This window comes from Hippocampus bargibanti, linkage group LG16 (genome assembly GCF_051943395.1).
Source record: "Hippocampus bargibanti isolate YZ-2025 linkage group LG16, ASM5194339v1, whole genome shotgun sequence".
Lineage (NCBI taxonomy): Eukaryota > Metazoa > Chordata > Actinopteri > Syngnathiformes > Syngnathidae > Hippocampus > Hippocampus bargibanti.
In genome coordinates, this window is record NC_142749.1 from 13129190 (window position 1) to 13139807 (window position 10618).

Genomic DNA, 10618 nt, shown 5'->3' on the forward strand with positions numbered 1-10618 from the left:
TTACTTCCCATCACATGGACTTACTGACCCTTGTTTTTGAAATCGGTTACTTTAAAATGAGACCCGGGCTATTTAATATGCATGCATTCGTTCTTGCTGAGCCGAGTCAGTTTGGTAGAGCGGCGTCGCAATGACGCGTTAAGCCGACGGCATCTTTGTACATTAAAGGCAGAATCAATGAGAGAGAGGCATGCACACCACGCTGTGAGCCGCTTTCAGCTCCGGGCTGCGAGTCTGTTGTCGGCCAGCGCGTCATTTGCATGCTCGCGCGGGTCACCTGATGTGACGCGCATGACTGACTGTATCCTGTGTGAAGTCGTGTAGGGACTTTTATGTTACCAATTGGACATTTTGGACTTAATTTAGCCCCACCTACAGGGGGGGAATGTGTATTCACCTGTTGATTTGGGGATAATAATAATAATAATAATTACTACTACTAATAATAATAATAATAGATGGAGGATACTGATTTGCTGTGGCGACCCCTTGAAGGGAAAAGCCGAAAGTTAAAGAAGAAGATAGTAATAATACCATTCAACTAAACTAAAACTACTCATTTGATGACAATGCTCTGATCTTATCTTGAGATGGGCATCCTTTTTCCTTCAAGTCTAAATGCTAGCTAACTAGCTGTGTCTTAGCTTTAGTTGTACAAAATGTGTACGCCACTAAGTCAAATACAAAATGGTCATCGGCACAATACCATTCAAATAAAGTAAAACTACTCACCATTTGATGACAATGCTCTGATTCTGTTTTGAAATGGGCATCCTTTTTCCTTCATTTCTAAACGCTAGCTAGCTAACCAGCCGTGTATTAGCTTTAGGTGTACAAAATGTATACACCACTAACTCAAATATAAAATGGTCCTCGGCACAATACCATCCAAATAAAGTAAAACTACTCACCATTTGATGACAATGCTCTGATCTTATCTTGAAATGGGCATCCTGTTTCCTTCAGTTCTAAACGCTAGCTAGCTGCGTTATAGCTTTAGTTGTACAAAATAGAGGATTAGTTTGTCACACCAACTTAGCTGGATTTTTATTTGTTTGTTTAGTAGTGGCAGTTTTGCATCTGAAAATCATAATTTGGGCCCATGAGGGAAAGTGTTAATTTTGTAGTGAATTCCACTTGTTCAGTCTTCGTTCAGAGCGTTGCCATTCGAACTTCATCAAAAGCTGGATCGTTGGTGGAAATGTGGGAAAACGTCGATGTATCAGCAACAAAAAAAAAAAAGCGTTGTCAGTGGGATGCTTTAGTTTCTGCCCTTTGGCAGAAATCGGGCACTCCGCCCTTGTGATTTACAGCTGTGACGCTAATTTCAGCAGGTCGGTGTATTTAAGTGTGTGCTCAGGTCATAAAAAAAAACAGCGAGCGAAAAAAAGGGGGGAAAAAGTTACGAAAAAAAAGAATAGTCTGGGTTGGTGGTAGCTAAATCAGTGAGCGCACAAAGAAGCAGGCGTCTGAGAGGTATTGACCCTCAATTGATCGTTAGAAGCTGCGTGGCCGTATTGACCAGATAGAGGAGAGACCCGGGGAGGCAGCACACGGCTAGGCGGCGGGGAGGGCGAAAAAAAAAAGAAAAAAAAAACGGAGAAAAACAACCTTATGTGCTGACCTTGTGGGCCATAGCTGTCCTCCAGCCGATAGAGAGGGAACGAGAGAGAGCCGGGGAGAGAGAGAGACAGAGAGAGAGACAGACAGACAGAGAGACAGACAGAGAGAGAGAGACAAAGAGAGAGAGGGACATAGAGAGAGACAGAGAGAGAGAGGGATATATAGAGAGAGAGAGCTAGCTACTTAGCGAGTAGGCTAATTATGCCAGAGAGAGAAAGAGAGAGAGAGAGAGAGAGCGCTTGCTAGTTAGCAACAGGGCTAATTGTCATGCTAGAGAAAGAGAGAGAAAGAGTACTACCTAGTTAGCAAGAGGGCTAATTTTTATGCTAGAGAGAGAAAGAAAGAGGGAGAGAGAGAGAGACAGGTACAGACACACGGAGTGAGACAGGGAGAGAGACAGAGAGATAGACAGAGAGAGAAAGACAAAGAGAGAGAGGGACATAGAGAGAGAGACAGAGAGAGAGCTAGCTACTTAGCGGGTAGGCTAATTATGCCAGCGAGAGAAAGAGAGAGAAAGAGCGCTAGCTAGTTAGCAGGAGGGCTAATCATGATGCTAGAGAGACAAAGAGAGAGAGCGATAGCTAGTTAGTAAGACGGCTAATTATGATGCTAGAGAGAGAAAAAGAGAGCGCTAGCTAGTTAGCAAGGGGGCTAATTATGATGCTAGAGAGACAAAGAGAGAGAGCGCTATCTAGTTGGTAAGAGGGCTAATTATGATGCTAGAGAGAGAAAAAGAGAGCGCTAGCTGGTTAGCAAGAGGGCTGATTATCATGCTAGAGAGAAAGAAAGAGGGAGAGAGAAAGAGACAGAGATACAGAGAGAGACAGATGGGGAGAGAGAGAGAGAAAGAGCTAGCTAGTTAGCGAGTGGGCTAATTATCATGGTAGAGAGACAAAAGAGAGAGCGCTAGCTAGTTAGCAAGAGGGCTAATTATGATGCTAGAAAGAGAAAGAAAGAGTGCTAGTTAGTTAGGAAAAGGGTTAATCGTCATGCTCGAGAGAGAGGAAGAGAGAGAGCTCTAGCTAGTTAGCAGGAGGGCTAATTATCATGGTAGAGAGAGAGAGAAAGAGAAAGAGCTAGCTATTTAGCAAGAGGTATAATTATCATGCTAGAGGGAGAGATACACAGAGAGAGAGAGAGAGAGAGAGACAGAGAGAGAGACCCCCTCCCTACCGCCTACGGCGGATAATCAGGCGGAAAAACGGGTTTTATCTCATCGAGGCCATTTCCTATCGTGGCTTCACTGTAGTGCCAGTAAACACAGCCGTGAACAGCCCGAGAGGGCCTTGGAGATTTTTCTTAGTACACAAACAGTCAAAGTAGCAAATACTCGACCTCTTAAATGCGCCGCTGTTTCGTTCGGGTCGGTAGAACCCAGGATTGCCAGTGTCGAAAGTCTAAAGTAGTCCGATGATAAAGTCATTCATCTTGAGGCAATCTTTGTGTCTACAACAGTGAAATCAGAATCAAAATCATCTTTATTGGCCGAGTATGTAGAACACACAAGGAATTTGTCTCCGGTAGAACACGTTGCACTAGTATCATCATAAAAAGAACATGACAAATAAATATGGAGGACACACATAAAGGATTAATTGTCTGCTGGATTTGGCGCGCATGGCGCCTACCTGAGGAGGGTCGCTGGAAAAGGTGGTGGGCAGGGTGCGGAGGGTCCAGTCGGATTTTCCTGCGCACTTGGTGGTGGAGGTAGACATGAGTATTGTTGTCCTTTATTTACAGTAAAGTCCCGTTATATCGATATCGGTTATATCGATAGTACTGCTTATTACGATACTATTTCTATGAACGCAAGGAGAAAATTTACATGCCGCAGGATCGGATATATCGATAGTCCGGTTATATCGATATTTTTTCCGACTCCCGAGAATATCGATATAACGAGACTTTACTGCATTTGTTTGATATTTTTGATATTTTAAATATTTTTTTTTTGTTTGATATTTTTTGGTATTGTTTTGATATTTTTGGGATATTTTATGATAAGCATTGTTAATTGCCCTCCGTGGGCTCTGAGATTCACAAAATGTCTCATAAAAATGGATTCATGTAAAGTTGTTCGATTTTAAGCCACTATTATTGATTGATTTGATCAGAAGATACGGTCTTAAAAGCGCATATCTGAAATGATTATTGAGCATTTTTTTAATTCATGTGGAATGGACTTAATGCAGGAGACCAATCTTGGTGGCAGCTTGTGTAGAACATTTTTGGCACGTTTTTACCCGTCGACCAATATACCCCTTGATAGAAGGTTTATATACACATCCTATGTTACTTCATTTCTAGTTTAGTCTATATATGGATGTGTACCGTTATTAAAAATCTTTATTTTCAGTCTGATATCATGTTACACCCTCCTCGTCACTGATAGGCCCGGTCGAAATGATGTCATCACTGCCGTATGTATAAAACCAGGTGAAAGGGCACGGCTATATCTTTTTTGGCTTTCCCACCTCGACCGGACATGTCTCTCTGTTGTCTAAAAGAATAAAGTACATACCTTGGCTTACAAACTTAATTGGTTCACAGACACAGTCTGTAAGGTAAAAAGTGTGTATCCCAAAAAATTATTTCCCATAGGAAACCCTTAAAATTAGAATAATCCGTTCTCAGGTCCCCAGAAAACATAATGTTCTACTTTCTAATTTTCTAAGCCTTAAAACTCCACAAAATATACAGTAAAGTCTCGTTATATCGATATTCAAGGGAGTCCGAAAAAATATCAATATAACCGGGACTATCGATATATCCGACCCTGTTTGCATGTAATTTTCTCCGTGCGTGCATAGGAATAGTATCGATATAACCGGGACTATCGATATATCCGATATCGATATAACGAGACTTTACTGTACCTTATTTTTTCGTATAATAAATGTGCTATGGTATTATAATTAAATAAATAAACAGCACAGTATAATAAAGTCATTTTATTTAGCTTTGTGATGCTCGTTGATGGCTTGATGGAAGGGAGTGGCCGGTTTCCTCAGCATTAAACACTTGATAAGGAACGTAGCCTTCATCTTTCACCATCTTGAGGAATGATCACTTGAAGCTGCTTTCTCTGCGATGATTTTCTTTTCGAGCGATCATTTTACCTTTTATAAACATTTATTAGTCTCACAATGGAGAAAAAATTACAAGGTCTGAAAGAAAAAGTAGAACAATAAAATATAGGAGCTGTTATAAAGGTAGCCACTCTCGCGACTCCATCTTGAAGTCAAAATAACAAAATACTACAACACATACCATATTTTCCGGTGTATAAGGCACACCCAGAAGCCTTGATTTTCTTCAAAAGATGACCCCGTGCCTTATACGCCAATGCGGCTTATATATGAAGTAATATTGAGCCACAACAGGTCTCGCAACTCCTATTAGCAGCCATTTCCCACCATAGAAGAAGCCGTGACTTCACTGTCGCGCCTTATACCATGATATGCCTTATATTTGGAAAACTTGCATATATTTATATATTATATTTGGAAAACTGTCTTCGTTCATTGAAGGTGTGCCTTATAACTGGAAAAAGTTTGAAAATACACCATTCATTGTGAAAGCGCTTTATTTTGTATAAAATACAGTCGTCCTAAAACTCAATATTCTGTGTATCCTGCAATTTGAGTTAAAATGACAAAAAGCCTGGCACATGAGTGGACATATTTTTGTACATCATCTGGCAGTGAATTAGTTAATTTATCACTACAGGGCTTATCTAGAGTTCAAATGTCAAATGACAACATTATTTGTCAGATCCTCCGCAATGATGTCACCGACGTCGCTATGATGTCATATCTCTGTTCATGTTGTCGCAACCAGCAAATTTCGAAAAGATCGGTGCGGCGGTTACTACGGCAACGACAAGGTTGGAGTGAGGCCCGGTACGAGTCAAGGTGGTCACTGATGAGATGGAGTTTGCTCACCATGCCGAAAAGTCCACGTGTTTGTTCTGCGGAGATCGGAAACTGGCCTGTGGCATGCGTGCATCCCCGCCTTGCTTTATCTCTGCACTCTTGGCACGCTCCGTCCAAATTAATTGCCTCGTTGTGTGAGGGAGACAGCGAGACGGACAGGAAGAGGCGGAGAGGTTCAATTCTTCGACAAAAAGGGGGAAGGGGACAGGGATCAAATGCTGGTTTTGGGAATTCGGTGGCATTTTCAGAGAATTTACTGTTCTTCCTGAGCAAGGGAATAAACATCAATGGAATCCTTTTGGAGGATTATTCTCATCACTTTGATGAAAACATGACAAAAACGTGTAGTATAGCATTTCAACGGCTTTAACATTCACTCATTCATTTCAGCTGTGCCTAAAAAAGGGGGGGGGTGTTGGGATAAATGATGGATCTCTTTCTGGTTCTGGGCTTTACGGAGTTTTATGATGATACATCAGCAGGGACCAAAATGGTGAACAAAAAGATTACAGTGATACCTCGGTTTATGAACCCCTTGGTTCACGAAGTTTTTGGTACAAACGTTAAATTTATTAAAATTTTACCTTGGCATACAAGCTATTTTTCGAGATACACACGGAGCTGCCACAATGATTGATGTGTCATTCGCGAACGAGGCTGTTCTCCTGTCAAGAAAATTCCATCAAGCCATGAACAACATTCACAAAGGTAAATAAAACGACTTTATTATACAGTACAGTTTATTTCTTTAATCATCATACCATCGCACATTTATTATCCATAAAATAAGGTGTATTTTGTGTAGTTTTAAGGCTTAGAAAATTTGAAAGTAGAAAATTATGTTTTATGGAGACATGGGAACGGATTATTCTCATTTTAATGGTTTCCTATGGGAAATAAATTTTTGGGATACACACCTTTTGCCTTACTTACTCTGTCTGGGAACCAATTAAGTTCGTAAGCCAAGGTATCACTGTACGTGCAGACTACAAAAAAATGTATCGCGTAGGTCCAAAAACTAATCCCCCTCGCCGCGTTCTGGAAAGCGTCTCGTTCTTTACCGTGACTTGGCTGCGCCATCGTATGCGAAAACGGTGGCGTACCTGCCAGCGAGGCGGCACCGTGAACAAAAAAAAGCTAGCCCAATTATAGCGCGACACCTAGCTGTACGGTTTCCATGGCTGCACGTTGCATTTTTTTCCCCACGGGACGCGCCGTGAAGAAAACGAGCGTCTTATCAAGCATCGCCCTGGTAATAACACTCCCTCAAGCCTTTGCCGCATGTGTCAGACCTTAACGAGAACCTTAGGTGAAATCCCCCCAATCCACCCCCCCACCCGTCCTCGTCCAGCCACAGCGATTGATTTGGACTTAATCTCTTCCCGCGTGTCCACCTGCGTGTGCGTTTCTATGTCCTTTCACCGTTTTTTACAACACGATTGGAAAGTTAGAGAAATATAACGATCCAAATGTCAGCTTCTTCGGGGCCGATGGATATTATGGATTTGTGAATAGCTCCGAATATGCAAATTAAAATGATATTCAAAATTGATCTTTAATGTGTAGATTTTTAGTTCAAATGGGTGACCGTTGTTAGCATGCCTGCTATACACTTTTGCTGTTCCGCGGCCTCCTGTGTGGACTTCCTGAATAGCGAGTCTGCGAGTCTGAATCAGCGCGAGTCTTAAAACGTAAAATATCGCTATATGCGGTGGAATCTTTAAAAAGTAAGATTGTTACTTGATGTGTAAAAAAAACAAAGCGAGAGAGGTAAAGTCAACCATGAGTGAACATCAATTGATTGACATCTTGGGGGGTCTATCAGATTGGGAGGAGGGAGAACCATAGCTACATATTCCGAGAAAATATATGATATTATACAGATTTCAAAGAATTGTTTGATATCGCCATCTTAAAAAATTAAAACATTTAAAATAGTGTGGCAAGGATGTTGTCTTGTGCCAAACTAAAATGCATGTTTGCTTTTTGTGTTCATAAATTGCTCATTTTGTCTGTAAAAGAACAAACCGAACAAGATGTGTTGGTAACTAATGTTAAGCAGATTCCTTACTTACAGACACCTACAATACACTGTCTGTAAGTAAGGAATCTGCTTAACATTAGGTATCAAGTAGACAGGATGAATTTAGTACAACGAAGATGTGTTGGTTGTTAGCCAATTTAGCTTTGTTGTTGTTGTGGTTGTTGTTGTTGCTACATTGATAACATTCGTACTACTATGCGAGTATGTTGTTTTAATAGCAGTCAACGTGACCTAGCTAGCTAACAACAAGCCGCCTATTTTAATCAGTCAATATTACCTAGCTAGCTAACAACAAGCTGGCTATTTTAATCAGTCAATATTACCTAGCTAGCTAACAACAAGCTGGCTATTTTATTTTCACTCTATTTCTACTTTTAAGTTCATAAAACACGTCATATATCAGAATATCAGATGGATATTTTGAACTAGCTAACTTAATGTACAATACTGTATAAAATGAGAACAAGCGTGATAGAAAATAGATGGCAGGTTGTTTATTATTTATCGCTAAGTAAAGCACTGTATATTTTCTCGATTTATGGCCTGTGGTTATCATGTTTGATTTTTATTTCTATCAACTGGTTCTTGGTTGAAATCTTGATCCCACGGTGAGGTTAAATGGACGCTAAATACTCCAAATTGGGCGTGAATGAGTGTGAATAGAATAGATAGGGTGGCCATTTTGTGTGTGTGTTCAATTTTCGCTTTCCTGTGTGGATTTTGCTTGTTAAGTTCCTGTGCGTGTGTGGGTTTTCTCCGGTTTCCACCTACATTCCAAAAGAATTCACAAAATACTCTAAATTAATATTTTTAACTAACTTTGAAAGCGTGACGGTTTCCTTTCTGGCCTAAATCGCCTTTTACAACCTCCCGTCACACCCTCACCCAAAACAACAATTGAACCACATCGGTTCTTGCTATCTCTCCATGCGACGAGCCGAGGCCGGCCCGCGCCGTGGGGGCCTTTGGGTAGGGAGGGGGGGAATGGCACGTCTGCTGGCAATGAGGGTGACTAGATCAGCGCGGCTCAGTGTCTGCGAGGCACTGATAAGATTCCAGGATTTTCCCGGTGTGACAGGCTTGCTCACCCAGCCGAATGCCCTCTTTGCATGGAGGCAACCGCCACACCGCCTGACCTACCCACTTATAGTCCCAAATCGCACACACACACACCGAAACCCTGCCGCACCTCAGTAAGCAGGTGCAGACACACCTTAAAATCCTCCTCCGACTTTAATTATTCATCTCATTTGCATCTCCCGTCTGAGCTCTTAAGGTAAAACTAATTTCTTCTATAAAGTTGGGTGCTTTTGCGCCATGAACGCCGCTTTTTTCTGACTCTCCTTTCGTTCTTTATACCCCCCCCCCCCCTTCCACACGCCTCAACCCCCCTCTCCCATCTCCCTTGGATGGCAGGTCAGGCAGTGAGCTGTGCGGGCTCAGAGGAGGTAAGGACGCCGCGGTGCACATTAATAATGAAAGGCCTCAGCCACCCCCCTTGATACACACACACACACACAACTCACGCATGCACAACCCCCCCATCGCCATGGCGATGGCAGTAGCCCAGCACTGTCATCAGTGGTGGTGGGAGGGAGGGAAAGGCTGGGGTGGGGGGGGGGCGATTGAGGCATAGCGAAGGGGTGTGTGGGTGCGTGTGTGGGGGGGGGGGTGGTTCAGCCACGCTTTCCAACTCCCTGCTCGCCAAGCTGATCACGAGCTGGTACGCCATACTGGGCCTTCCACCGCCGTGGATGTGCGCTAATTAAAAACACTGAAAACCATGGCTGCTGCAGAGCTCTGCATCACCTACCTGTGTGTGAGTGTGTGTATGTGAGAGATAGAGAGTTTGGGATATGGAGCTAAGAAAAAAAACACCAAAACAAAGGAAAAACATGAGCTAGCATCATCACTTACAAGGAAATGGAAACTCACCCCGGCGTCACTGAGCGGAGTCATTGGAATTAGTAATTACACTAAGACCCTTGTGAGATCGGCCACATGTTGAAGCTTTTCACTTTGTCCTTAGCCCAATTTGACTAGCTTGACTCGGTTAATGCGTCACATGTGTACGACTAATAGAGGCAACACTCTCTTTTAGGGTTTCTTCAGCCTTAAAGGACAACCGACGTCTCCGGACAAGTTGTGCCCCTAATTTGTAAAATGGCTTCAAATGACTTCTACTGAGCGTATTTTACAAAGATTCTACCGCGTATAGCTATATTTTACGTTTTAAGACTTGCGCTGAATATTCCGTAAGTCTTGTTTTTGAGTTGGTAACAAGTCCTCACCCTACGTCACTGAAGGAACGCCCCTGACCGAAAAAAGGACACATTGTAGCAGTCCTTCCATCACGTCAATGCATTTTGCTGTACTTGTTTGGTCTGAAAACTTCGTGTTGCACCAAAAAGAGGCAGAAGAGGGCGACAAAGCTCCGTGTAAGGAATTAATCAGCCTGTGGAAACGGGCTGATTAATTCCTTCCACGGAGCTTTGTTGCCATTTTCTGCCTGTTTTTTAGTGCTACATTCCCTCCCCCCCCATTTCTTCAAAATGGCACGAAATAAATTCTTTAATCAATTGCAAACATATGCTTTCCTCTTCAGAACTATTTGAATCATATTCATAACTGGATGAGTAACAAGAAAGCATATTCTCCGAATCTGAAGCCATTGTTTTCATTCTCCCGCAAGGCAAGACGTCTTGGGGTGACACTAGGAACAAGGGGGCGGGACCTTCTGAAACTGGCCACTTCCGGGTTCATTTTTTTTGCAGATTCTGGACACTTTAAGTCATTTTTATTGGTGTTTTGCATTTGACAACAAATATCATACTGCGTGTTTTGGGTCTTTTAGATGCTATAAAACGTTTTTCTGATGTCAGTTAGGAAACAAAAAAGTGATGTCGGTTGTCCTTTAAATGTAATGCAAGTGGTGCCTGTAAAGTCAGACAAGCTTCAGGTTGTACAAATTCCAAGGATAAGAGAGGTAAAGCACTTCATAATTTGGAAGTCCGAA